The following is a 6089-nucleotide window of genomic DNA, read 5'->3' on the forward strand; positions in this document are numbered from 1 at the left end:
AGCATATATATTATGTATTGCTGCTGCAAAACAACAAATTTCATGGCAGTTACCAGTGTAAATAAACCAGATTCTGATCCTGATGCAGTAGTCATGTGTTAAGTCGTATTCCCATTTGACAGCTGATGACGCTGAATACACAGGATGTTCTGTCTGGAAGTGCTGAACCAAATGGTAAATTTTATTGATTATTTTTGATAATTGCGCAGGAGAATGTTTGAGTCATATCATGGTCTCCATAGGGATCATTTATCTCCCTCCTCCATTTCCTGACTAACACACTCCTCCATGTCAAAACGCTCTACTGAAATGCTGATCGATATGTTCTTTTCATCTCTCTGCAGCTAATCAATACGCCTCCCTCTCCTAATAGATGATCAATATGTTCTTCTCTTACTTACTGATCAATATGCCCACCCCCTCATCCTTAGCTGATAGGTAAACACACTCTGAAGCTCTACAGGTCATTGGTCAGACCGCACTGAGAACATTGCGAGCAGTTTTGGGCGTTTAACAAGAAAGGATGTGCTGGCATTAGAAAGGGTCCAGAAGAAGTTCACAGAATGATTCCGGGACTGAAAGGATGAATGTATGAGGAGGGTTTGATTGCTCTAGGCCTGTACTCACTAGAATTTAGAACAATTATGGGGGATGTCATTGAAACCCATTGAATATTGAAAGGCCTGGATAGAGTGGACATGCAGAGGACGTTTTTAATAGTGAGGGTCTAGGATGAGAGGGCACAGCCTCAGAATTCTTGGATGTCCCTAAAGAACAGAGTTGAGGAATTTCTTTCATCAGAGGGTGGGGAATCTGTGGAATTCATTGCTACAGATGGGTGCAGGGCAAGTCATCGGGTATATTTAAGACAGAAGTTGATAGGTTATTGGTTAGTAAAGGCACAGAATGTTACGGGGAGAAGGCAGGAGAATGGGATTGAGCTGGAAAATAAATCAGCCATGATTGAATGGCCAAGCAGATTTGAGCTGGGCTGAATGTCCTGATTTGCTCTGGTCTTATGACCTCTCACCTCTTCCCAAATTGCTGAAAGATACATTAATTTCAATTGCTCTGGCCAGTTTTGGAACAGGCTACCTTTGGTGTCAGGGTTTAAGGCCTGAGTGAGGGTGTGGGCCCCAATATGTTGTGTTACTGTTGTGACCTGGTGATCCGTGCGGGGCCTGTGTCTCCTTTTTGCTAGGGAGGCAGGTTGCAAAATTTGGCACTTGGAACCTTACGATAAGATGCAACCATTTCCAACAGCAATAGCAAGCACCCCGTATTGTGTGTTAAAATCAGATCAAAGCTGTGTGTTGCCAAAATAAGTAGAATGGTTGATGGTTTACCCAGATGTTCAAGTTCCACACATTCAGTTTCACTGAATTGGCCTTTATTCCTTCTAATATTTGGCAATCATTCCCGATTTTTTTTTAAGGCTGGCTAGGAGCAACAATTCTCCCCAAAAGTGAGAAGACTTTGGTTTTTAAGTTTTTAAGGGTAGACAGCAGCAACTTGACATGCCACGCCACCTTATTGCAGTTACCATCAGTCGCGGGTACGGAAGCCTGAAGTTATACACCGCCAGGTTCGAGAACAGCTACTTGCCTTCAACCAGTTGGTTCTTGAACCAGCTCACAAAGCTCTATCACCATGACAGTTCAGAACATAAAGACAATTCTAAACAGTTTACATTAAAATGGACATTTTTTTTGTTCTAATTGTGATATATTTTCTTGTTAAAATTGTGCATAATATCTATTTAATTAATGTTTTTCTTGTGAATGCTGCTGATATGATGATATGTGCCTGTGATGCTGCTGCAGGTTTTTCATTGCACCTGTACATAGGGTAATCAACTTGGACAACCCTCTGCATTTAAATCTTTCTTTGACTCCCCCTTCTCTAACCCTTGAATTCCCACAACCTCTAAGTCAATATTCATGAGAGTTAATAGAGTCGTATAGTGTGGAGACAGATCCTTCGGTCCATTTGGGCCATGCTCACCAAGATGTCCCATCCAAGGTAGTCCCATTTGCCAGCATTTGACCCATAACCTAATCTTTTCCAATCCATGTACTTGTCCAACTGTCTATTATAAGGTGTTATTCTACCTGCCTCAACCACTTTCTCTGGCAGCAGATTCCACATACACACCATCCTTTCTAAACAAAAAGTTGCCTCTCAGGTTCCTATTAAACCTTGACTCTTTTAATCTAAAACAAGTGTTCCCGACCTTTTTTATGCCATGGATCCCTACCATTAACCCCCAACCTTTTAAATTCTAAAAGCTATGCTCCTCTGGTTTTTGACGCCCCAACCCTGGGAAAAAGACTGAGTGCATTTACCCCATCTATGTTCTCATGATTTTATATACAGTTGTTCTCTAAAATTACTTCTTGGCTTCCTGTGCCACAAGGAATAAAGTCCTAGCCTTTCCAACCCTGTAACTCAGTCCTTCAAGTTCTGGCAATGTTTTTGTAAAGCTTTTCTGCACTCTTTCCAGTTTAATAGCATCCTCCCTGTAAAGACCAAAGCCAAACACAATATTCCAAATGTGGCCTCACCATCCAGTTACAGTGGGTAATGAACCTACTACCTCATTCGTATCTGTGATGTGGGTGGAAACCCACACAGTCATAGTGAGAATGTACAAAAGACAGCACCCAAGAGATTTACAGTGCTGGCAGAACCCATTTGGCTTCTTGTCTCCATACTTGAAGTCAAAACTAGGCCAGAGATTAAAGGAGTGCAGGGAAAATCTACAAGCGTGCTTTCGGGATTTGAGGACCTAAGTTATAGGGAAAGGTTGAATAGGTTAGGGCTTTATTCGCTGGATCGTAGGAGAATAAGAGATTTGACAGAGGGATATAAAATTATGAGGGGTATAGATAGGGTAAATGGAAGCAGACTTTTTCCGCCAAGAATGGGTGAGACTAGAACTGGAGGTCATGGGTTAAGGGTGAAAGGTGAAATGTTTAAGGGGATCCTGAGGGGGAACTACTTCACTCAATGGGCAGTGAGTGTGGAATGAGCTACCGGTGGATGTGGGTTAAATTTCAACATTTAAGACAAGTTTGGATAAGTACATGGATGTCTATGGTGCAGGTGCAGATCAATGGGACTAGGCAGAATAACAGTTCAACACAGAGTAGATGGGCTGAAGGCCCTGTTTTTGTGCTGTATTGTTCTATGACTAATCACACTTCCCAGCTCTCCCTTAATGACCTACACGTGACTGCTCTTGAAGAGTTTCTCCATGTGCTGTTTGCAGGGAGGGCCAAGCCCTCAGCACTCGTTGAAATATTTCTCTTAATCACCTTTCTAATCCTTCTCCCAAATGACTTGTATCTCAGTACCCTCTTTATTGACCTCTTCCTAATGAGTGCACTCCATTCTCTACTTGAAGTCCTCTCTTAATTCTATTCATCTCAATAAGGTCTCCCCTCAGTCTCTTCAAAACCAGACAAATGGTTGGCGTGATGTTTTATGGCACCAGCTGAAAATTTTGAACTTTCTTTGATCAAAATGCTGGAGGAACTCAGCAAGTCAGGCAGCATCTATCGAGGGGAGAGGAATAAACACAAATTGATGGAGCCACAGAGTCATAGAAAAGTACAGCACAGAAAGAGACCCTTTGGCCCATCTAGTCCACGCCAAACAATTTAAACTGCCTTCTCCCATCAACCTGCAATGGGACCATAGCCCTTCACACCCCTATCATCCACATACCTATCCAGACTTCCCATAAACATTGAAAATGAGCTCGCATGCACCACTTGTGCTGACAGCTTGTTCCACTTTCTCACGACCCTCTGAGTAAAGAAGTTTTCCCTCATGTTTCCCTTAAACTTTCACCTTTTACCCTTAACCCATGATCTCTGGATGTAGTCCCACCCAACCACAGTGGAAAAAAACCTGCTTGCATTTACCCTATCTATACATAGAAACACAGAAAACCTACAGCACAATCCAGGCCCTTCGGCCCACAAAGTTGTGCCGAAACATGTCCCTACCTTAGAAATTACCTGGGGTTACCCATAGCCCTCTGTTTCTGAGCTCCATGTACCTGTCCAGGAGTCTCTTAAAAGACCCTATCATATCAGCCTCCACTACCATTGCTGGCAGCTCATTCCACACACTCACTCTGCATAAAAAAACTTACCCCCTGATATCTCCTCTGTACCTAATCCCCAGCACCTTAGACCTGTGTCCTCTTGTGGCAACCATTTCAGCTCTGGGGAAAAAGCCTCTGACTATCCACACAATCAATGCCTCTCATCATATTGTACATCTTTTTCATACCCCTCATAATTTTGTATACCTCTATCAAATCCCCTTTCGTCATCTACATTTCAAGGAATAAAGTCCTAAACTTATTCAGTCTTTCCTTGTAACTCAGGTCCTCCAGACCCAGAAGCATCCTTGTAAATTTTCTCTGTACTCTTTCAACCGTAAAGAGCTTCCCTGTAGGTAGGTGACCAAAACTGCACACAATACTCCAAATTAGGCCTCACCAACGTCTTATACAACTTCTGTTTACGTGACTCAACTCTCCCTCAAATTTCAAAGTAAATTTCTTATCAAAGTTATTTATTACCAAAATATTTCTATCTATACTACATTGAGATTCATTTTCTTGCAGGCAGTTGCAGGAAAAATAATAAAACATAATAGAGTTTATGAAAAACTATACATTAAACAAAGCAAACACACACAATGCTGGAGGAGCTCACCAGGTCAGGCAACATCTATGGAGAGGAATAAACAGTTGACATTTTGGGCCGAGACCCTTCATCAGGACATAAAATCAAAGACTGACAACCAACCAATGTACAAAAGATGACAAACTGTGCAAATAACAGCAATTATACTGAAAACATGAGTTGTAAAGAGCCCTTGAAAGTGAGTCAGTAGATGTAGAATCCGTTCAGTGTTGTAATAGTGGAGTTATCCACGCTGGTTCAGGAGCCTGATGGTTGAAGGATTAATAACTGCTCCTGAGCAATGCACACAAAATGTTGGAGGAACTCAGCAGGCCAGGCAGCATCTGTGGAAAAGAGAAAACAGTCAACGTTTCGGGCAAGGGTCCTGGTGGAGGGTCTCGGCCCAATACATCGACTGTTCACTCTTTTCCGTAGATGTTGCTTGGCCTGCGGATTTCCTCCAGCATTTTGTGTGTGTTGCTTTCGGATTTCCAGCATCAGCAGACTTTCTTGTGATTATCTCTTCCTGAACCTGTCAGTGTGGGACCTAAGGTTCCTGTCCCTACCTTCCCCTGCTACTCCCGTCCCTAAAGACAGGATCAAGGTGGGCAGTATCTGTCGACACCTCAGCATCTGAGCAGGCTGGTGTTTGGTTTGTTTGTGTGTGTTTTTTTATTCGTTTATTTTAATTAAAGCTTCTTTGAAGTGGCAAGATTCTGACGGAATAGCCAATTAAATTCTCAGCGCTTAACTTGCTTGAGGCTGTGTGTGCGGAGATAAAAGGATACCGGGGCGACTAGACATCATTAAGAAGCAAGTTGGTTCATTATTTGAAGTGGCTGCTCGTGTAGTTCACAAGTGAATAGAAGATGGGCAAGAAGCAAGCTGATTGGGGTAGGTCCTGATGGGAGCATGCATTTGATGTGCATTGTCTTTGACAAGTTGAAATCTATTATTTTAATTATATTTTTAAAATTAAATTATACAGATTCCCTTTTGAACTCCTAGCTGGTCATTCTGTTTTTGCTGTGGTGGGTTCATTAAAAAAAAGTACCAGTTTTGAAAATAATTAGGGCACCCAAGAGTATTAGAACCACCTTTTATTATTTATCATTATACTTTTGAGTTGTTGCTGTTGATCATTCGATAATAAAGACAAATTACTTCCCCTTTTATTGTAAAATAGATTTCTGCTTATGCTGGAAAATTGCCCTGAAGCCTGGTGGTCTATCAAACCTTGGATTTTTCTTTCGCTCATCTGTGGAGGTCACTGACCTGTACGATCCCAAAACGCAATGCAAAAACATGTCCTGTCGCAAAGCCTCCAGTAATGTTCTGCATGTAAGGCACAGTTTCTGGTTTCCTGAATCCCTTCAGCAGTCTCTT

General features: G+C 42.1%; 1 protein-coding gene across 1 annotated transcript in view; it reads left to right on the top strand.

Moving 5' to 3' along the window:
• Positions 1-6089, top strand: part of LOC140212191 (bifunctional heparan sulfate N-deacetylase/N-sulfotransferase 2-like) — a 566492-nt gene that overhangs the window by 177671 nt on the left and 382732 nt on the right. The window lies entirely within an intron of this gene.

This window comes from Mobula birostris, chromosome 18 (genome assembly GCF_030028105.1).
Source record: "Mobula birostris isolate sMobBir1 chromosome 18, sMobBir1.hap1, whole genome shotgun sequence".
In the NCBI taxonomy this organism is placed as follows: domain Eukaryota; kingdom Metazoa; phylum Chordata; class Chondrichthyes; order Myliobatiformes; family Myliobatidae; genus Mobula; species Mobula birostris.